The 23,329-nt window shown below is 40.1% G+C and overlaps 1 protein-coding gene across 1 annotated transcript in view; it reads left to right on the forward strand.

Moving 5' to 3' along the window:
* The first annotated feature begins 491 nt into the window (after positions 1-491).
* Positions 492-23,329, forward strand: part of pvalb6 (parvalbumin 6) — a 63,301-nt gene continuing 40,463 nt past the window's right edge. Inside the window, exon 1 of the mRNA XM_078951404.1 lies at positions 492-758. The gene's annotated coding sequence lies outside the window, so the exon portion shown is untranslated. The remainder of the gene's footprint in view (positions 759-23,329) is intronic.

Genomic DNA, 23,329 nt, shown 5'->3' on the forward strand with positions numbered 1-23,329 from the left:
ACCCCCACCCCTCCATCACACACAGCCTGAGGCGGGTTGTCTTCTTCTTCCCTCTAACATGTCAAACATATCGAATCTCTCCAAAGAAACCAGCCCCGTAAGATTCCATTTCTCCCATCCCTCCATCAGTTGACTCCCTTAAGTTACTGCTCCTCGGTTAACTGCAGTATCTGTGCTGCATCCCTGCTCTGGATTATGATTGACTGTACGGAAGGACTTTCCCTGCATCAGGACCAGACATGAAATGTTCTGCAATCATGAACTTTTATCCGTCCTCTGCGCGTCCTCTGCCAGGCTCTTTGTCTTTTTTTCATGCTCCCCTCTTTTTTATTCTGGCTTTTTCCTCCTGCCTATTCAGAGGGTGTCCCCTTATCCGTCCTCCCGTTCATCACCACCGTCTCCATTCTTCCTCTCAACTTCTCGATCCATTTCTTGCCATCCTTCCTCCCCCTCTCCATCTCTGGCTCCCCCTTTATCTCTCTTTACCACTCTCTTTCTCCCCTTCATCTCACCTCCAGCTAGCTGGTGCTCCCTCCTCCTCCTCTTTGATTGTTCACCCCCCCCACTCTTGAGTCCACTTTTTCTCCCTCTCTTTCTCTCTATCTTTAAACCTCTCACACTCGCTCTGTCGTCTCTTATCTCTCTTTCTCTTCCCTTCCATCTCTTTCTCTCTCTGTCCTCCACTTCTCTCCAGCCTCCAGAAGCTCGCCAGCTTGCCGCACTTCACCCAAGAGAGGACGTAGACCTTGTCACAGAAGGTAAGGGTCCCCGTCTGTAAGTGGGTGTCCTGCTTTGACGTGTGGCTGCAGGTGTGACGCTGGGAAGGACCAGCAAGCGAGGGAAAGACGTAAAAGCGGGCAGAGAGGAAGCAGTGGTGTGACAGGACGCTCGAGGGAAAGACAGGGAAAGCTGAAGCGAACGGGGATGGAAAGTGAGAGGAAAGCGGGGGGAAGATGGATGTTTAATGCAGCACTAAACTGCAGCATCAAAGGAGAAAGACGACTCAGAGTTCAAAGCTGATGGGACGGGGGGTGGGGGGGTGGAAAGTGTGATGAAAATGAAAACTCGGAGGGAAAATGGAATAAAAAAACATTATTTGTAGCTGGTATCCCCCCACTGTGGTATCGGCATGCCTACAAATGCAGCGCTCTTCTCTTCCTCCTCCTCCTCCTTCTCTCTCGTAAAAGTCCCATTCACAAACAGGACCAGAAAACAGCAGACTGTGATTGGCTCCCAGATAGTGTGCAGAAAAAGACAAGAAATGAAGAGAAGCAGAGCAGAGCAAGTGGAGCTGATTGCCGTGTGCTCTAATACATGATCCGTAATCCGAAAAAAAAAATCAGAAAATCCACAGCACTGCAGAAGAGAAACGTGACTGTCCATTTTTTAGAGGCAATGTAGAGAATAAACTCCAAAGACAAGTAGCAGGTTTTTCTCATTCTAGAACCTTTCTAATTGGGTTGCGTTCATTTATTCAATTATACAGGTTGTCATAGACCAGATCTTGTCAATAAGGTCAAAAAATGCCACTGCAACTATATATAATGATGTAGTGACTTATATGAGCTAACAACTGTATTTTGGGTGCAATGCCCCCCTTCTGTTGATGCAACTGTGAAAAAGCAAGTTTCCTGGTAATCAATGAATGAACAAAGGACCATCAACTGTCAACCAAAAACACGAGAGACCCAAAGCAACATTGTTATGGGATTTCCACCACAGAAACAAGAGCTGTTCTGCTGGAAAACTAAAAGGCAGAACTCAACCGTAATTCTTCAAACTGTTGAGCTCAGAAGTCCAGTTTAAATCGATGAAATCAAACCATGAATCAACTAAAAACATCTTGGATCAAAGTTGTTTGTAGGTTTGTGGCAGAAATAGCAAAAATATGCTGAAATCAGGTCAACAAGCATCCAAGGTGAAAGCCAAGCAGCTTCACCCGAGGGCATCTGGATGACTCAGTATTAAAGGTCCGAATGCAAAGAACATCCACAATCCAGATGAATGACGACCATGGATTCATCAGTGATCACAGAAAGGATTTGTTGATGTGCAAACTCATTATTAGATCTAAATGACCTCTTGTTTGGTTTCTGCTGCACTGGGCTTTGTTTTCATTTATTGGATAATTAGTGAAGCAGGCAGCAGAATTTGACATAAATCAATGATGTCAGAAACAAAGAATCGTTTTAAGTTGAAAAGTGAGACAAAGTGTACCTTAAGGGGGATTTTGCTGCTCATACGTCAGCACTTTGACTTCCCTCTGCACCCCAAATACCCCACCAGATAATAAGGCAAGGCTTTTACGGCACAGGGTTTCATGGAACTTGCATGATTTAACATGATTGCTACTTCCTGGAGAGTGAAATACCCAGGTGAAAACAATGTTACAGAGGAGGACACCACAAATCTTGCTGTTGGATGGAAACAGGTTAAAAAGGAGAGACAAAGGTTGCATACAGCAAGTCATCTGAAAAACTCTGGCATCAGAGGATTGTTTCTAAGATGTTCTCTTTGGCGCAGCTGACCTGCTGTTATACTGTAAGTCCTGTGGCATAATCTGTAAAACGAGACTTTAATAGGACTTCACTTAAATGTCAAAGATCCGTCAAAAACCCATATAAGCAGTTTTGCTGTTGATAGTATGATAAACGACGTCGGTATATCACATTTCACTATTACAGTGGTTAAAGGTTGTAGCCAAAGGAATTGCAAAATTTCTGAAATTGCTTTAAAAACATTGAAAAAAGTCCTAATTCTGTTCATAAATGAAAATTTTAGCTGTTAACTCTGAAATGAAAAAAGAAAAACATGGTTGACGATGTTTTTTTTTTGGTCTGCAATAATTTAATAAATAGCTCTAAGTGCTAATTGCTCAGATGGTCGGATAGTTGAAGCTAACTTTATGCCTTAGTCACAACTGCCTTTACAAGTGGATACTGGCTGTCTGCGGGGGGAAAATGAGCAAACCTGTACGGGACACAAAGGTGGCTTGCACGAAATTTTAAGTTCTTACAACGTGTGTTGATCTTGTGGAGAAAATCGCGCATGTACATTTTTTCTACAGGCATGCTGCTGACAGGTCATTGCAAACACTCAACACAAGGGTGAGTAAGGGTTAAGTAGGTGAGACTCAGGCACGTCGTGCGGATTTTTCATTTTTTAATGCTCCTTAAACATGCCCACTGCGAAAGAGGCCTGTTAGTTTTGTTCAAGTGATGTGTATATCCTTTTGCGCCCAAAGCACGCCTTGTGCGCGCACCTGACTGTTAGAAATAAGGAAATTAGACAACCTGATTGTAACTTGTGGGGGCATCCTACAGGTGTCCCAAGGGCACTTGCATATCACCTACATACCCCAAGCGCTCAGCATTTGCAAATAGCCAGTGCACGTACCTTGCTAATGGTTGGAATGTGGTCTAAGGGCACTGTGTGACAGAATCACCCAAACAAGCCAAACCCTAATCTGATGGAAAAAGACCCCTATTTAACACATTTAAAAGTGAACCCTGGTGCCGTTCTCTATAATACTAATGCAGATAGACTGTCTAGACCAAAAAAAGTGTGAGTATTTCTTTTTTTAATTAAGGAGAATAAAGTAAAACCAGAAGCGTAAAAGCAAAGTTAATCAATGGTGTGACATTTACATTTGCAGCCAGCGAAACAAAGGTCACTGAACTATTCTACTTTCAAAGCACTACACAGCAAAATCTTCAAAATGAACAAAATTGCACCTTCAAACATCTTTTAGATGTTTTTCTTTTATTTAATGGAAAAGGTGAGCAAAGTCAGATGCCATGATGGCAGATGTATGAAGACAGAAGTAAACAGTGCAGAGCAATGTTTAGCCTGGCACTTTGGAAGGTAAAGTAAGACTTAAGAAAAGTACAGGAACTCTACAGGAACTCTAAAAACTTTTTATGAACCTAATGAGTCTACTGTTTTGAACAGTTTCCGCTAAGATTTATTAGTCTATAGTGCTTATTGATAAGTGTGAAGATGAATTTTAATCCCAAAAATTGTCTTCTTGATTTATGGAGAAACATTTTTTTATGTACACGCCTGCTTGATCCCATTATTACTATTGTGACAAGCTCTTTGGTTTTATGTCATTTTATTGTCTCAATCTTGACACAAATATTGTTGACCCGTTGCAGTCATGAAATATGGTACACTCTCATTGGGTTGAGTCTTTTTGAGTGTGGTTGACCGGGCTCAGGGGTAAGTATGTTCCACAAGATCAGATCAAGAACTTTTTCAACGGTTTGCCCACAAGATCAATCAATGAGATTGTCCTTGAAAGTCTTCCCATTCAGGATGGTACCCTTTCTTTAAAATCATCACATCTATATCACCTGAATTATCTGCTATTTCTGGATTAATCCATTAAAGAAGATCAAGAAGAGCAGTGGAGAACTACCATTGGCCTTACACAGGGTTGTATAACATGCTGTTTTTAAGTTCTTCTTGAGAATAGTGCTCCTTTGTTTTCTCACGCACAGTATTAACTTGAACAAGATGTTGTATCGCAGTGTGATTTAAAGTTTTTCAAAAGTATCGTATATTCCAGGGGTGGGCAATTCCAGGCCTCGAGGGCCGGTGTGTCTGCATGATTTCCAGATAGTCTTGCCCTACTGATGGCTGATTACCTGGTTCAGGTGTGTCCAGCCAATAATCTTGCCCTACTGATGGCTGATTACCTGGTTCAGGTGTGTCCAGCCAATAATCTTGCCCTACTGATGGCTGATTACCTGGTTCAGGTGTGTCCAGCCAATCAGAACATGCCAGAGCAGGGTATGCTGGAAAACATGCAGGACTGCGGCCCTCAGTGCCCACCTCTGGTATATTCCATATTATACTACACCGGATTAGAAGGCATAATATCGATGATTTGCCTAATTTTAAACTTCTGTCATATATAAGGCGCACCAAACTAAAGTGCATTAAGTGAGACAAAAAAGTCAGAGAGACGTCCATTAGTCAGATTTTATTAACAGTGTTCAGAGTTATTCTAGAACGTGTTTCCTACATGTTAGTTATGTTGGCATAGGTTGTACCTTTTGACCTTGTTAGCAACACATACATAAACAGACTGATACAGCTAAAACAAACGTTACTGCGGCTACGCTAACTTCCAACCTTGTTAGTAACATGTAAAAAACAATAGAATTCAACATACCATAGCCATGTTAGCATTATATGACTTATAGTGCAGAATACATGGTAGATCAAAAAATTGTTGGTACTGAAGAAAAGCTTGTGGACATTACTGTCAGTAAGATGCCCTTTTAAATAGGTTGTTTTTGTAAATAAGACTTGCATCTCAACAGACTTACCTAGTTCAATAAGGGTTACATACTCATAGAAGTTTCACCCTTTTGTGGGAATACTTAAACATGGTAATTCATCCCCCAGTGCAAAACTGAGCAGCATAGAGTAGCTGTTGCTCTTGTTAAAAAGGCTACAGACATAACCACTTTCATCATGATCCGCGCATAAATTTGTTTAATTAGAAACCCGGAGGGGAGTCACTGTACGTTACTGACTCTCTGACCTGTCTCCACTTACAAAGTGGTGTTGCATAAGAGCTAGCAGATTAGCGTGATTACAAACCAAGATATGCCACTTAAAGCAACTGTGCATCTATAACGCAACGCTAATGCCTCTGTGATTGTGGCTAGCAGGGAAGAACACACATGTGCCATCAAACATTGCATTCCTGTTTCAGGCTTTAGTAAAGAAACGGTGGCGATGGTTGGCATTCATGCGTTCATACTTCACTTTGATTAAGTTGTTGGATGAAGCCGTCCTTTGTCCTACATTGCCATTTGCCCCTTGGCTCCCCCCCCCTCCCACTGCTTGGTGGTGTGGAGGGCCAATGAATGAGTGCAGGTTGGTGGAAAAGCGGCTGCATGCAGGGATCTATATGGGTAGATGTTCGCGTGAGCTGGTGACTGTTAGTGATAGATGTCATGGAAGGGACATTCATGTGAATGGGAAAAAAAAAACTTCACTCTTCAAGATAAAAAAAAAGTTTTAAATCTATAATTAATCTGGATTGACCTTTGTTTCTTTGGATCATGCTTCTTTTGCATCTTTTCTTCAGATCCCTCCTTTATTATCTTGTTTTACTGATGCTGAACTGGCTGTTTAAATTTTTCTGACTCTTGAGCTCATAACTCAATTCAGGATAAACTGTGGTCACCGTGCCACCGCAGTGGCACTGCAACTCAAGAGGGAGGGTAGGTGATTAACCACCAGCATTCGTAGCTGAAGAGCAGGATAAATGACATTTGCATTTGGCTGGAGGAAATGCACATTGATGCCTCTTTTTCAAAGCCTTTCTTTAATTTAAACACACTGAGAAAAGGTAATAAAGGGGAGGGATGGTTTAGCAGAAGTGGTGCATTGATTTTTTTCTTACAAACAAAGCTCAATGCTGACCCAAACCTGCAGCTAGTGTGCATGCACAGCTGCACAGCTGATGCAGCTGATGCAGCACAGGTCACATGGCATTCTCTTGTCCTTTTCCTAACTGTTTGATCACAATTAAAGCACACAGACACATTAATGAGTGCCTCTGTTACCATAATGGGCCCTGACAGGGGGCCGTGATCGGCATACTGGCTTTTTGGAGCCGTCACAAGTTAGTCATTGTTGCCAAGGTCAAGGACAAATATGTCAGTGTCTGCAGAGAGCTTGATGGTCCCAATGCACAGGTGGTAAAACTAGACAAAATCAGCTCTCAATTGTGTGATCTTGGAGTAAATGGGATCAGCTGCAGTATCATATGTTTTGGCTTTGGAAGACATTGCAGCATTGCAAGAAGTCAGGCTCGACAGAGCTCAGCTTGACTCAGTCGGGTCATGTAAAGACGCAAAAACAAACGAAGGAGTCTGAAGTGTTTGCAGTGTTTGGTCAAAAATGTCACACTTTTCTGTGCTTATAATTATACGAAATGTTCTGACAAGAACTTTCTGAACTCAGGTCAGGTCCAAAGCATTCTGGAAAGACCACAAGGGTCGGTGGGTTTGTGAGCACAGCGGGTGGCAAAAGTTTGAGTATTTTTAGTGAGGACAAAAAGTCAATTCTAACTTTAGACTGTCACTAGGGTCAGTCCAGAGCGGCATTTGCAATTAGAAAACCCATGACCCCTTAAATGAGATCATTAACAAACCCCCAGTCAGGTGGGACAGAGAGCGAGAAAAATGGATAGAGAGGTCTCTTGTCATTTTAGCCTCAACTAATTTTTTTTAAGAAGTGGGAAATTAATAGGATAATGTGACCTATTTTTATGAAGGCACTTAAAGCCTCCACCTTCTGGGATGACAATCTTGGTGTAAATTTAGATTTCCTCTGTTTCTTAAAGAGTGGATGTGCATCATCCACTCTTGTTGCATACAGGATCAGATTTTACTCCATTTATAACTTCATCAGAAAATGGAGGACACAACAATCAAAACCACAACAGATTTATTGTAAATGGTAAAGTTCACTGACACATATGTTAGCTTCTAAGCAGAAAATTCTCAAATTATTCCTTTTTGTTTGTTTTAAAAAACAAAGATTTTCAAACATCCAGATTTCTTTCGTTGCTCATATTTTCCTCTTCAAGAGTGAATTTCTGTTTTGTGACTGAAGGTCATTGTGGATCAGGGGGACCTGTGAGAGAAAATAAAGAATGGGTTTCTTTATCTACATCTGAAACAAATGTGCAGCAATGCCTCAGTTTGAACTTTGTTATCAATCTTTGATGTGATAAGATCATAACTGCAGCCTTCTGAGGCAAGATCACAGTAAAAAAAAAAAAATCACCAATTGTGATTTAAAGCTACCGGCTGCCTCTTGTCTAGAGAAAATGCTAGGATGTGAATGTAGTTTTTTCTTCCTGTCATCACTTTATGGTCCAAACTTTTTCCTGATTTGTCAGGCCTTCCTTCGAAAGTTAATCCTTTAACATCGGAGATGTAGTCGGTGACACCTAGATAACACACGCTCTTGGACAAATCGTAACTCCTCAACCGTTTACGCAATCAACGTTAATCAGCTGGTTCTGACATGGAGAAAGCAGATGTTTCTATCGGCTTTGCACCAATATGCAAAACTTTACTACTGTAAAAGGTTGCATATTGGCACAAGGCTGCTTTTACCCGCTTCAGAATCCGCTGGAAAAAAACACCTTATCTACGTAAACGGTTGAAAAGTTACGGTGGTCAAAAGAATGGTAACACCGGCGCTGCTAAAAGGTTAAGCAGAGGTCAGGAGGTTTAGTGATTTTGTAAAATTTCTAAGCAGACTAATAATTAAAACCAAGTTTGCTTTGGGATTCAGATTTGAATTAGGATTTCCTTTTAACTGTACTTTTATGTGGATTTTAGCTTCATTAACATTAACTGAGGGTAGAGAAGTTAACATAACAAAAAAATTATAAAGGGAAAAAAATGAACACAATATAATTATTCCTTAGATCAGTGTTTTTCAACAGGTGTGCCGTGCCGCGGCTGAGATGGTCAGGTGTGCCGTGGGAAATGTCCTCATTAACTGATCTAAAAACATTTACCATCTCCAGGATATCAGTTCTGTGTTCATCCAAACAGTGATAAAACACTGAGTAGTTAGGAATATGAAAGATCATAAAATACTTTTTCTTTGTGTTTATTTGATTCTATTAAAGACATTTTGATAAGAATGAAGGTACGGCGATTTAGCCACAGCTTCAGCTGTTTTCGGGAAAGTCCCACCCCTTTAAATGTCTCCACCAACATCATTCTTGGAGGCTTTATCACACGTCATCAGTCTGACCAATCAGAAGTGGTTAAAGTCTTCACTTCCTTGTTCCGATTCTGCTCATAAAGTCGCTCAGTTCTAACAAAAATACCAGCTAAAGCTCGTCTTTAGCGGTGTAGCTTTCCGCGGGATCCAGTATCAGACCGTGGAAAAAGTGAACAAAACAATGAAGCTCAGGGACGCGAGTCTGTCTGCGTTTGGCGGCTGTTTGCCCTACATCTCCCATGATGCATTCGGTTAAAGTGACAGCGTCTCAGCGCACGAGTCTTCCTTGTAAACGTCTTGAAACCACAACGAACACACATCAAACAGTTTTCTTCTAACTTAACTTTTATTACATCTTTTAGAAAAACAGCTGCATTTTCCAGCTTTTTCTGCCACAATTATCACAAAAATGGATGTGAGGTTGAAACCATAAACCATAAAAGGTTGAAAAACAGTGCCTTAGAGGGTATACACATAAAGTTTTCTATTCTTTGCATATCCTGGCTGTCTGATGACTTGGGCGTTTTGGCACACCCGATACAGTAGGTAGCGGTGTGTACTGTTTGTGCAGCTTTACCATCCAGGAAAAAGTGGAAATTAAAAAGTGATCACAGTTTTGGAGAATCGGTCTTTGCATCAAACCTGCAGCCTGACATTTCAAAGAACGGCCATCTTGCCTTCTGCTTTAGCTCAGCTGTGGTGCGATTTACGTAGAAGTCCTATTGCTCATCTTCAAGAGTCAAACCAATGGGAACCTCAGCTTTACTTCAAAATGGCTGCTGGATTTAAAAGTTCAACGGTTGTTTCCAGCTGACTACAGACTTAAAAATTAGATTTTTTTAAATTCCCACATTAGCAGGTTACAGTAACTTTTTGGGCCTTGAGAGCCAATGAAAAACTTTGAACTGCATTTGTAAGGTAGTCTTTACTGTCGACGGAATGTTTATGAGGATCGACTCATCTCCACATTAAGTTTTTGACCTGATAATTTAGTAAAAATGAAATATTTTGTTTTTTTCTTTCCTTCTACAACTTACTAACATCAGAAATAATAAAAGGAAGAGTCTCAACAGTGGCTCTCTGGTGACAGGAGTGTTTTACCTCTTTTGTGGATTTAACCCTTGTGCTATCTTAGATGACCCCACCCTTACATTGACGTGTTCTCCCTCCCATGTCAAAAGTGGATAAAGGTGGAAAGATTTCATGTAATCCATGGACACAAGTGAGGTTAAAAAATCATTGAAGAAAAAAGGTTCGGCGCACTGTCTAGTGGGTCTAGATGACCCAACTCCCAATGGTAAAGTGCCTAGGATAGCACAAGGGTTACAGGTTCAAATTTATGCTGATTTACAATTTATAATCTTTGTGTCTCCGCTGAGTGAAACACTAGTCTAAATTACTTTTCTACACCTTATTAACTAAAAGAAACCTGTCTGCATCACACCTGCTGAATGCATGACAGGACTGATTTGAGGAACAAGCCTTTTCTTGTTGCCTTTTTGTTAATCACTGTATATCAATCATTTACTGTCAGTGGCGCTAAACTAGTACAATAAGAAAAATCCTAATGGATCAAACCATTTAATAATAACTTTGTTTTCAAACACAGTGAACCATTAAATGTGACAGTCCAGTTCTCATTTCCATAAGCTCTTTTTCATGTTGATGCTGTAACAAGATGCCGCCTTTGCAGTAACGGTATCTTGACATTTCATACCTGCTGAATATGAACCCTGTACTTGAAAGCATTTCGAAACAATTAACTGGACTAATGTTTTCTGATGAGGATGGGTCAGCAATGCTCCAACATGTGAGGTGACGAGGAATGCAAACTTTATTGTAAATGCATAGGTAAGAGGCAACTGATACTGCTCATTATTGAACAAGAAGCCTACTTTACGAGACATTTTGGGCTGACTGTTCTTGAGCAAGTTTTTGTTATATGATTAAAGAGTCAAATGAAAATAATTGTAGCCTCACAACATCACAGATGATTGTTTTGGTTAATTTCTAGAATAATATGAGATTAGTTAGACATTTCAGGACCTTTAATTCTCCTTTTAAAAGGTTTTTAAAGGTGTGGTTGAAGTAGACTGATCTATACAGAGGACTTTGACACAAAGAAACCAGATCAGAAGTTGTGAACTTGGAATACCGTTTTAGCACCAGCTTTTGTATGACCCTATAAATGTAGAAAGACGGAAATCTCTTCAGATAAACCTGAGGGGATCGAAGGCTGCAAAAACAAAGATGGTGTCTATGTTGAGGGGTTGCCACAATATTTAAAGCTATGTTGGTGTACTCGTCAGATGTCCTTGTTCCATGCAGCGGACGAACACACAGACAACTATCAGACAGACTCAGATGGTTAATATCATTTTCTGATGCTCTGACCAATTGTAAGTTAATAAGTAACATCAAGATTATAACACTGGTGTCTGTACTCGTACCTCAGAGAAACAGCATGGTTTGGAACACGTTAATCACTGTCATTCTGGAATTTGAGATGCTTGATGGCTGATTATAATCAAGTCTGTCAGCAGGTTGATCGCAGCTGCAGCTCAGATCTGTTGGCGCTATTCAATGTTTCCCACAAAAAGTACAGATTTTCAAAGAAAGATCCAAGGCCAGTTGTACGGTTTGAGACCAAATACTAAAAACAGAAAGCATTTTTAATTCTCTGATTTTAGGAACATTTTATTTTTAACAAAAATTGTTTGGTACTTTACGAGGGGCTAGTAGTTATCTATGGTGGCCCTGAAGTGCAAATCAAATCAGCGTATCACTCAACACAAAAACATTTTGAACATCACGACAATTAAAAAAGTAAAAGAAACACTAAAATAGAAACAATTCATTTTAGGAATCACAGCAAAATTCCAGGAACCAAAATGTAATTCCACAGAAACTCAAAACACAATAAAAAAATCAACAAAATGAAAAAGATTTAAAAAAATAAAATAAAAGTGATCAACTGAAACCAAAATGAAATGTTAAAAAGATGAACAACAGAAAAGTTAAGTATCATAGACGTTAACAGACATCACTGATGGAAAGATGACTTTTGTTCACCTTTTCAACCGTGAGTCATTTAGCATGGTGATGTCTTCTGACAGACGATATTTCTTTAGGTTTCTGAGCACCACTACTGCAAAAGTTTGGTGATTCCACAGCCCTTTTTCCCTCTTCATCAAAACTCAAACATCATCCAATGAGAGATTTGCCAAAATGTTTAATTTTGATTTGTGAAATTTACTTTTGCTTTCCAAAATGTCTTTTTTCACATTTTGTTTTTTGGAAATTTGTCTTGATTTCTAATTTTTTTTGTTGCTTTTTTAATCTTTGTTGGGATCTTTCAAGTCTTTTTGTGTTGATGATTTGTTAATGACCATATTTGTATCATATTTGTAACAGAGCGTTTCGCACAACAGATTTACTGCATTATCCACCACAGTGCAATGCAATCACTCGACTGAACACAGGTATCAGCCCACCTTTGCACAAATAGTATGCATGATAGAATGATATGCTTGACATGTGTCTGTTTGTATGCACAGTTATGTGCATGTGAACTGTAGTTGTATGTGTTGGCATGTTGGTGTGGTGTGTGAAGGAGCCAAAAAGGTATGTTTATAGTATTCAAGTGTGTCTGTGGACCATAATCTCAACTGACAGTGATATTGATAAATCTCAAGCAAGTCATTGCTTTATGTTTCTGCCCCGCCTTCTTCTTTAGTTATCATCCAACTTCTTTAACCCTCCTTTTTATTTTCTATTCTGTCTTCTGTAACATTGTCGCTTATCTCTAAGATCCCACTCTCTCACTCTCTTCTTTTGTTTCCATCCAGTCCAACAAAAAATGTGTACAAACATAATTAATATAAATAAAGTTTACTCTCAAATACAAAGGAATATATACGAATAAACACCTTGAGTGTCAGAAGATTCAAAACCCCCTATTATAACAGTAAATCTGTTCATCACAAGAGGCCTTCAGCTCTGACCTGTTTGCTCAGCTCCTGGACAGGACTAGTTAAAGAAAAACAAAACAAAAAAATACCTACATGGAAGTGCGCATGTGTTTGTTGAGTCAAAGTCATTAAAGAGTTTAACCCCACTTTTGCCAGTTTACATCCTGTGAAGGCATCACTGCACATCGTTTGTCTTTACCGAAAAGACCTTCTGTCGCTCTCAATCCTGTTCTTCTCTTTAGTCAAAGGAAGGCTGACCTGCAATCTGGCCTGAAGCGGAGTTCTGTGCAAGAGGGCCAAATCCCAGTTTTACCCATTAGCCATAACCCAGTCTTTAAACCATAACATAAGGCCTAAAGGGTGGGGCTAGAACTGAATGCTCGAATAAAATGACCTTTGCCTTTTGAGACTTATTCGTACATTCAGACTAACAGGAGCGGCTTTCCATTTTTGGCTATACAGTAAATGATTCAACCTTTAAGGTTACAACAAGAATCTGTGATTTATAGATAACATGACAGATGAGTGACTATAAGTGAATAATATATAATAATAAAGAAAATATATGTTCTTGTTTATTGTTTTTACTTACAGATACAAGTCATACAATTCTAAGAATTTATCAAATGAGAGATTCACTCATTTCAATGTTTTGATATTCTATCTTTCTGGATTGTGATCCACAGGCAGTCTTGTACTCCAGCATGTCCAAACAAAAAGAAATGTATTGTAAAGAACAGATTGCACATCTCTCACCCCCTTTCTTTGACTTCTTATCTTAAAAAGACCTGAGACACCCCTACCCCTCAGGGCATTGGGGTAGAACAGGGATTCATCGTCCGCTTCAGCATGAAAAGCTTCATGGAGCACGTTTGTTTGAGTTCATGCGAGCATGAGGAGCTGCCTTATCGCTGCCAGAGTTTCACCTCTTTTTCTTTTTAAATTCACTTTGGGGTCAGTGGCGCTCTAACTTATCTCTTTTCCTGGCACACCCTTGCAAGAGCTGCTGGGAGTGAGAAGGGGGTGCTATCTGCTGACCGGGCATGGCCGCCAGTGGTGGGGATGCAAGATCCACTTCCATGTGCGCACCCATGGGTGCGGATGAGCATTGCCCACTCATGCAAATGCAAACGGATCCTCACACGCCATTCCACCAGCCCTATGATTTAAACAAAAAAAAGGCTATTGATAAAATGGAACACTCTTTTTAAAACCTTTTTTTTTAACAAGAAATGTATCCCAAAACTACAAACCACATGAGACTTTTGTCCAAAAACCTCATGATATGCAAAATGCCTATACAGAGTTAAAGCTAAAAGTCACATTAACAGCTCCAGAGAAATCCACAGACAATGAATAGACACTCGTTTAACTCACAAATGTTACCATTCTTCAAACTCTGTCTTTAACAACTGCTGCAGGCGCACTGTCCACTCCCCCCTTCCCCCACGTTCCCCTCCCATCACAGAAATGGTTTAGAATACAAATCATGTTTTTGCTGGTTTTATTTGGGTTGCTTTTATTGCTGTGGGCCAGAAATGTGTGTGTGTGTGTGTGTGTTTGTGTCCTGCTGAGAAACAGAAAAAAAGGACCAGATATAGAAGAAGAGACTGAAGAGGCAAAACAAATGATACAATGCAGCAAAGACAAGGACAAGATGGACTTCAGATATGAAAAATGCAACATGGAAAAACAAGGCACTACCAGGAGATAAAAACGGAAGACCACATGTCACAGGAAGCGGTCTGGACTTGCATCCTCCCATAAGCACATATTCAGTTCTGCCAGTCAAATATGATCTGAACCACTGCAGCACATCTGCTGACAGTCCTACAGAGTTTTTGAGGCGATGCAGAAGGACGGTGTGGTCCACTGTATCGAAATCTGCTGTTAAGTCCAGAAGAACAAGCAGAGAAGATCCTGAATCAGCTGCCATCAGCAGATCGTTCGTCACCCTGAGCAGAGCAGTTTCCGTGCTATGGGGTGATCAAAAACCTGGCGTGAATTTTTGAAAATGGTTGTTTTGTTTTAGATGGTCTGGTTCCCCTTTTTAAGAAGGAACTTTGGCAAGGTTACCACGTCGCTTCAACCAATCAGGGACTCAGCTTTGGGTGACGTTGAGTTCAGTTGAGGTGGCTCGGACATCTTGTCTGCATGTAAAGTGTTGGGCACACTATTTCTAAGCAGGATCCCATCAGGCACAGATACAGTTCAAATGTTTTGTAAAAATATACCATTTATTAAAGTAAAATGCAAATAGTCATAAAATACTAAAAACAATGTTGCCTTTTTGCACCTACCAGACCAGGTCAACATGTGGGGAGGGAATCCTAAAACCCCTAAACACACCACACCAGTGCACCATGCCACACAAAAATGATGAAGGAAATGGGAATTCCAACAGCACACCAGTAGGACCACACCACCTGTGACCCGGTTCTTGTGAAGGGCTGGTTCTGAAGACAGATAAAATAATACGATATTATAAAATACAAATACACACACTCACACGTTACCCTAAAAAAGATGTTAAAATCAGATTGTTCCCACCATAAGAGTCCTGTGCCCAACTGGAAAGGCAGAAACATTTCCAACCAGAAGCGCCCGGTGGACTCCACTGACAGCCCTGGTAGCTCCAGTCACCCGCTGGCTGGGACAAATCGATCAGAGCAGAACACTTAACTTTGAGGAAAAGGCCAGGGTAAAGAGAGCCAAACGCCCTTCAGTAGCCACTGCACAGGAGCACCTTGTGCTGCAGATCTGTAAGCAAGGATCCCAGGCGACCAAATGAATGGAGCATCCTGATTAGCACACACTTGGGAAAGACCCAGGACACACTGGAGAGACTATGTCTCTGGGCTGGCTTTGAATCGCCTCGGGGTCCCCCCAGAGGAGCTGGAGGAAGTGGCCGAGTTGAGGGAAGTCTGGGTATCTTTGCTTAGACTGCTGCCCCAGCGACATGGTTACTAGAAGATGGATGGATGGTATGTTCCTACTACGTTATTTTCCCCATCACCGGTTGTTTTTATGTTGTTGCGCTTGTTTGTTTTCTTACACTGCATGGGAGTAAAAAATCTGGCAGAAAATCAGACATTGATGCAGTTGTGCTCTCTGGGCTTAAGATCATGATGGTGATGAAATAAGCTGGTTACCATTAACCAGGCATGTTTACACTCTGAAGCTCAAAGGCAGAATGGAGTGAGTCAGAACTCAAAAAAGCATCATCCCTCATTATAATCACTAAGAAGAGCTCCAGGTTGTCTCATTTCCTCTCATGAAATGAAAAGTAAACGTTGTCCTGCAAGTCCTCGTGTTTAATCAGCCAATAACCTTCTCAATCTCAACAAAGATTTTTTCTTCTTCAATGTTTTACAATTTATTATCCATTTAAGACCAAGTAGCCCAAGGTGCCAAGTGATCTCTACCACTTTGCGGTGACACCGTTTACTTAGGGCTTAAACCGTCTTTGTGCTGCCTGGCCCCAAGTGGCACAGCAGCAAAAAGCAAACTGACACAGTCAGTCCCTTAAAGGAGGGGGAAAAAAAGAAGGCCATTACATCACACTGCTGTGAGGCAGCCAGGCGTGACGAAGGCTGCAGTATGCAGCTGGGGGAGACCCAAACTCACACAGATACATTCAGCCTACAGTCAACTATACAGCAAATGCACTAATCAGTCACTGATGCGGAATTTTACGGATCGAAATCAAAATTCTTGCTGCAGAACTCTGTGGATGAAGGTTAAAATCTCATTTGTTCTGCTACAAGGTTATTTTTTTGTTTTCTTTGTGAAAATCAATCTGTTCGGAAAACTCAGACACAATTACTGAGAAAAACTTCCATCACAAATTATTTATCTGTATGTTTTTGTATCGCCCTATCTCGAGCTGATTCTCTGCACAATCGCTCGATTGCACAATCGCTCGATTGTGTGAATGGATGGATTTTTACGCAAGTGAGGACGTGCTTGCTAGCAAACTGGCCTGCAGCCTCTCTATCTCTGGATGCAGGAGGATGAGGAAAAAAGTGTAGCATAAGACACCAATCTTAGGGATTTCTCTGGGAAAAGGTAGTTTTTGACTAACATTCCTTTTAAACCTTTAAGACAAATAAAATTCTATGAGAAAAAATGGTATTAATCACATAAAAAACGAATTTACCTTAGATCTGAATAAAAACCCATTTAGTTGCTAAATGAACTGGTATTAAAACTTTTTTTTCATGGTCTATTTTCACCCAGCTATTTAAAATAAAAAGAAATATGTTTATTTATTTTTAATAAAATTCGGTCTTCTGATAATGACATTTTTTTATCTAACAAAATACAAGAAATACAATTGAAATCAATCAATCATGGATTTGGAGAATAGATATTTCACATTTTCAACAAGAAAATGAATTCAATTTATTCTGAACCACAGCCCTGCTGGTTTTTTTGTTTTAAAGTATACAAAAAAAACCTTCCAAACCTGAATGGTTCCTCCACCCCTTTACTAATGCATGAATGAGCTGGGATTTAACCTTCTTTGGAAAGTTACATTTACCTATTAACACCAGAGCTGTTGCTGGTGACAGTACTTTAATAAGTCTTAAGCAGTTAACATAATTCCAATGGATTTTTTACCGGTGCAAGGCTGCTTTCTCGCTTCACAATCTATTGGAATTACATTAGTTGCAAAATGGTCAAAGAGTTTTTGTAGTTCGAAGAGCCCGTGTTATTTTGCTGAAACGGCTATCTCTGATATTAAAGGGTTAAAGACAAAGACAATGCTAAGCAATTGAACACAAAAACTCATTTCCATTGGACAAAAAGTATCTTGACTCCCTTTCGAGACTTTCTGACAAACATTTTCTGGGCTAAAAGGAGTGTTGGGGGGGGCAACAGGTCTTGGCCAACACCTACACAACATGTACTGTAAGTCGGGAGAAATAAGGTGAGATGTAGTCACGTCAAACGGATTTTTCGTTTTTTCAACCCCCCCAAACCCTTCGGTCTGCAATGCTGTTGAAAGCGTGCGCTCCTTGTGTAAAGCTTGACTGTCAGAATTTAGGAAATTAGAAAATCAGAGTGTCGTTTGTGTGGGCATCCTACTGCGTACTAACTTATTACCTGCACACCCAGTGCGTGCAGCATTTGCGTGTGGTTAGTAGGAGTCAGTAAGCATGCCTTACTAATGACTAGAGTCCTTCATAAAAGCATCATTCGCATGATGAGTGTATGCTTTGCAAATACTTCATGATACACTTACCACACCTATGACAATGGTACATTCCAATTATTTTGACCTCTCTTTTGGTGGTCGTACGGGCCTCAAGGGTACTACAAGACACACCTGTGCTCCCTTTAACATGCAGCTGCTCATTTCAATGACCTTCTATGGGACAACCCAAAAACCCGCAGCACCCATTTGGGTCAACGCCCCCGTACGGGTGCATGTGAATAAAGCTTTAAGGGCGTGACGGAACACCATGCAGGAAAAGACTCCAATGTTGATCAGTTCAAACTATATATAGTTTGAACTGACATGTATATATAACTATATAAACTACAGTACACGTGTATTTAAACAAAGCTTTAATCAAATCAATCCTTATTTAAATATTTGAGATAAAAATTGGGCAACAGGTTGAGCACAGAAAAAGCTCGTAGTTGGAAATGCTAAGTAGGGTCCTCTACCCCTGGTGATGATTGCATCATCCCAGTGGGGAACCCAGCCTAACCACATCAAGGCGGTCCCGCATGTCCCCATCTAGACCTGCAGTGGCTAGACAACAGCCGACCCACAGGGAGAGGATCCAACTGAGAAAGCGTAACTTTCACAAACTTAATTTGTCTGTGGTGGATGCCACTTAGGAGACCTAAAACTCCATCTCTGCTGTTTGCAGATGATGTCTAGCTTTGCTTCCTCGCCATGATCTCCAGCTCCAGAAGTTAGCAACATAGTCTGATGGATCCAGAATGAGAGGGTTGAAAAGCCTTAATAGAGCTAATCAATAACAAATTAAGTTTACTCCTGTTGTAATAAAAGTTTTTTCATTATTTTTAATTTTATGAATGAAAGCTGCTTTTTTTCCTTGCACTTGAGTATGAAACAAGTTTAATAATCTCCTTTCCACCTTTGGAAAAAAATAAATTGCTGGGAAAATTTCCATTGAAGTCACTCAGTTTGTCTGGGTTTTATTAGTTTTCAACACAAAAGTTGTTTAGTTTGTCCCAACAAAATTCCTATTCACTGACCTCCAGCTTCATGTGGATGGCCTCATTGTCAATAGTGATACATTTTTCATGGCAGAGTGAGCGCTCCCTCCAATCTCAAATCAGCAGATTTTTCTGAAAAACTCCATAAGTCAGAGACTGAATCCATGGACGAGACTAACAGCTTTTTCTCCTGGTTGTGCTGATGTTTGTGGTTGTAAAGCAAATGAAAGCAGACTTGATCGCCAACCTACGTCTGGCTGTGTCAGTGTGACAAATTTGAAAAAGTCTGAGTCCGTGTTGTCTGATTGACTTTTCACCAAAGGTCTATAATGCAAACAACTTTCTGTTCATTTGGTATTGACACTTGGAGAGGTAAATTAACAAAATCAATATTTGAACGCTTTTTTCCCAGTCTTGTGTATAGACACATTTAATCATGTAAAGACATCTCAGTGACAACTTTTCAGATTTCTTCTTCTTTGGGGTTTTGTTTCTGCTGGAGTCCTTGTTTTCTGACATCTGTGGAAAATGAATTGATCATTCATCAGTGCATGAAAGACAGACGTTTCAGTTGCTACATGCCAGATCCTCTGCCTCATCTTGTCAAGTCTTGTCATGATTTTCCTTTCTCTTTTTTAGTTGAGATCTTCTGTATTCGAGTCCTCCTTAAACTACATTTTATAACAGGTTGATAAAAAATCCCAAATCCATAACAATTTTTTTGTTTTACATAGATTTAAAAAGAGTAAATTCTTTTTTGTTTCCCCAGTATAGAGTTTGATCATAAGAGAAAAAACTATGTTCTTTTCAATCTTAAAAACAAACTTTTCTGTCAGTTTTATTTTTTACTTTTAGTAAATTTTCATCTGACTTTTAAGGTTTCTTTTGTTCACCTTTCTGTGTCTGATGAGTCGCCACAGCGGTTTGGCAGAAAGTTTTTCTTGCCTAAGGACCCACACTGGAATTAGTTCATTGCACGCTTTGGGAACTGTGTGACAGTCCTAGACCCAGCCAACTGAGCCATCCAGCCACCTATCTGACTTTTAAGGAATGGAGAAATACAACAAAAAAGGGTCATTAGACTTGATATTTCCTAAATATAATGATAAATATTAATCCACCATTTGAGTAATTTTGTAAAATTCGGAATAAATCGATATTTGGAGTAAAGACTCCTGTTTTTTCTCTGTTCCCTCATTGGCTCTTTCCTGCCAAAAGAAACCTTCCAAATGTGTTTTTTCTTTTAACTGGCTAGCTTGAGGGTTTCAATTTAGTGGTTGGTGCAGCCACTTTAAGAACGTAGGAGTTGGATTTTCAACACGTGACTCAGCGGCTTGTCATGTGTCAGGAATGAGTCAGATGTGGTGGAGAATCCAGTAGTAGTACTTTATAGATTATAAATAAAACTGAAAAAATGTATTTTTTTTTTTCTCTGCGGCCTGACCAACTATTCCACGGACTGGTATGGGTTCAAAGCCAGAGGGTTGGGGACCAATGGTCTACCGGACCAAGCGTTAAAGATCTTTTCTAAAATGTAGCTACTCTCCTGAGCAGCTTCAGATGTGGACTGTGGTGAAGTCCCTGGAAGTTCGACACATGAACCTCTACATGGCTGTTCGCTATTTTAAGTCCTGGCACCAGACAGAATTAAACTAAGGACAGCCCTAGAGCAAAGCCCTCTCAACAGACGTCCTCGATATAATTAAAAGATTAAAAAGAAAAATACTTTTGATAGTATTTTTTCTTTCTGAAACTTCATGTCAGACGGTGATTTTTCTGTTTTTCCCAACAAGCCATTTGTGGACGTTTTTGCAGCTCATTAAGCAAAGAGTCGAAACCGAGATAACACACTATTGATGACGTTGTCCATTCAATCAGCTGTAGTAATTAATCCATTCCAGATGGATTAATTACTACAGAGAAAAGAAAGACGAGACAGTGAGGCGGAGCAGTCGGGCAGCTTGGAAGGGGGCCGAGCAGATAGAGAGATGGCGTGAAAAATGCATTTGCTTAGACAAACTTTGTCTTTCTAGGGATGGCACGTGTGTTTGAATCTGCTTATATGGAAAAACAATGGAACATTATTGCTGCCAGTACACATAACTGTTTATGGGCCTAAACTTCCATTAAAATGATTTTTTTAAGGCGCAGAGTAACTTTGTTGTCTAAAAACAAGCCTAAAAAAACAGGAAAAACAGGTTTGGAAGGACAAAAAATGAAGGCGGAAACACAGGATGTAGAAACGTTCCTGCAATGATGGGGCCATTTGCTGCTCACTCAGTTTGTGTGTGTGTATGTGTGTGTGTGTGTATACGTGAGAATGTGAGTGTGGTTGGGTAGGAGTGTGTGTGATGCTGGTCCTCCCGCAGTCATCATTCAGTGCAGCACATCTTGAGTTTAGCTGGCTGTGTTGGCCAAATGATCTAGCACGGGAAGGCGAGGACATGCAAGTACAGGAGGGAGGGGAAAAAATGGGAAGGAATCAAGGATTTCGAGGTGAAAGAGTGAGGGGGAGGGGCTGATGTGCGCCTAGACTAGTGTAGCCGAGATAAAACGGGAAATTAATGGTAGGAAATAGAAAGCTAAGGGAGCGGTTGAAGGAGACTGAGAAGGGCGGGTAAATAAGAGGGAGTAGAGAAAGACAGACAAAAGCGATCATTCAGGAAACAAGGACATCCGGTGTCTTCAACTTTAAAATGTGAGACATGTAAGCAAATGATTGAAAAGAATCAATATAAAGAAATTAAATTTGGCTAAACAGTGTTTGTAACAGTCAAAGGCCATGCTGTTTTAATAAAATCCATATTTCTTGTATTTTAAGCATCACTATAAATTTTTTTGCAGTAAAGGGTTTATTATGTTGTAACCTGGTCACTTTTGTTCTTGGAATATCTGTGTATATTGGCTTTGCACCAATATGCAACAGTTGGCATTATTATTATTGTAATTATTATTGTTACCGTTTATTCACAAATAAATCAGCATATTGTTTTAGTATCAATATGCTTGGTCAGATATGTTCTTTTGTTTATTGTAACACGTTTTCTTAAAACGAAGGGATTCTTCAGTTAATGACTTTTGAAAATGAACTACATTATATATTTGCTTGCTGTTGGTAGCCCTGAAGCTTCTTGAAATTCAAGGAGTCACCTACCCAATGAGGCGTAGGATCTGATTTCATCTCATCTCCCCTGAAAAGAGGATGGCACAATGATGAAATGAGAAAAATCCATTTAGAGCCTGGCATGACTGACAGCTGCCAGCATCTATCTGAGAGACAGAAAAAGATGCCTGCGCGAATGAAAGAAGAGAGGAACAAAGAAACGACTTTGTTCATCTGAAATTAGAACCAGATTTCACCAGAGGGTTGTAGAGAACAGGTGACATCATGAGTGAGGCCATGAGGATGGTGATGAAGGATTGAAAGACAAACCAGACACTCAGCATCAGAAATACTGTGTATTCTAAATCAAATTTCCGAGACTCTTCAGTTGGTGTGATTTTATAGTGGAGTCAAAGAAATCTTAGAGGCCTTTAAACTGTTGGTAATATACTTTTTCCAATATACAAAATAAAACCTTAGAAGCAGTTGCAATTTAGAATCTTCCTGGATTCATTTAACATGTCTGTTTTCGACTATGGGGAGTATTTCGGCCAAAATTGCACTTTGTTTGGTACAAGTCCACCTTAGTGTCTGTTTAAAGACTGGTTCTTTTTTTTAAAGTTGGCGATACCAAAGTCTCCAAAATGGGATCAAGTTCTTGCCTTCGCTCGCTTCTCCAAATCAAAAGACTTGGACATCTTCCTTTTGCTGGTTAAAAATTAAAGCAATTGGAGTTCATTCCGTTTTTTCACCTCTAGGTGACTTGTGAGCTATGTTCACACCACAGTCAGCAATGTATGTTCAAGTGACCACTTCCAATAAAATGTTTATGTAAATGTTGGGAGGGGACAGAAAAGGGTTAAATGGCACATTTTTATCAATATCTTACCAATAAAAAAAAAGAATAATATCTATTAAAGGTGGAAAAACAAATGAGGAAAGACATTTCAACAGACGCTTGAGGGTGTATTTAGACTTGACAGGTGTGGTCTGCTTAAAGTGAAGCAGAGTTCGTTTCCCCCAATAATCCGTAACAAATTTTTAGTCTGAATAGGAACCTTGGTTCAGAAACAGGAACTGCTCTCAGACCTATCTTTAAAGTGGTCTCAGTTCATTTCCAATTGGACTAAGCTCCAGTTGTCTCTGAGATTCTGAGCATCTGAATACAATCAGTTCATAGAGCAGAACAACTGAACCAAAACGTCCACCGTAGCTGATGTAAACATAGTAGGAATGTAGCAACACATGGGCCGTGGACAGATGTTGAGCAACGATTGTCGTGCAA

This window comes from Oryzias latipes, chromosome 8, assembly GCF_053564925.1.
Source record: "Oryzias latipes strain Hd-rR chromosome 8, Olatipes_Hd-rR_3.1".
Classification (NCBI taxonomy): domain Eukaryota; kingdom Metazoa; phylum Chordata; class Actinopteri; order Beloniformes; family Adrianichthyidae; genus Oryzias; species Oryzias latipes.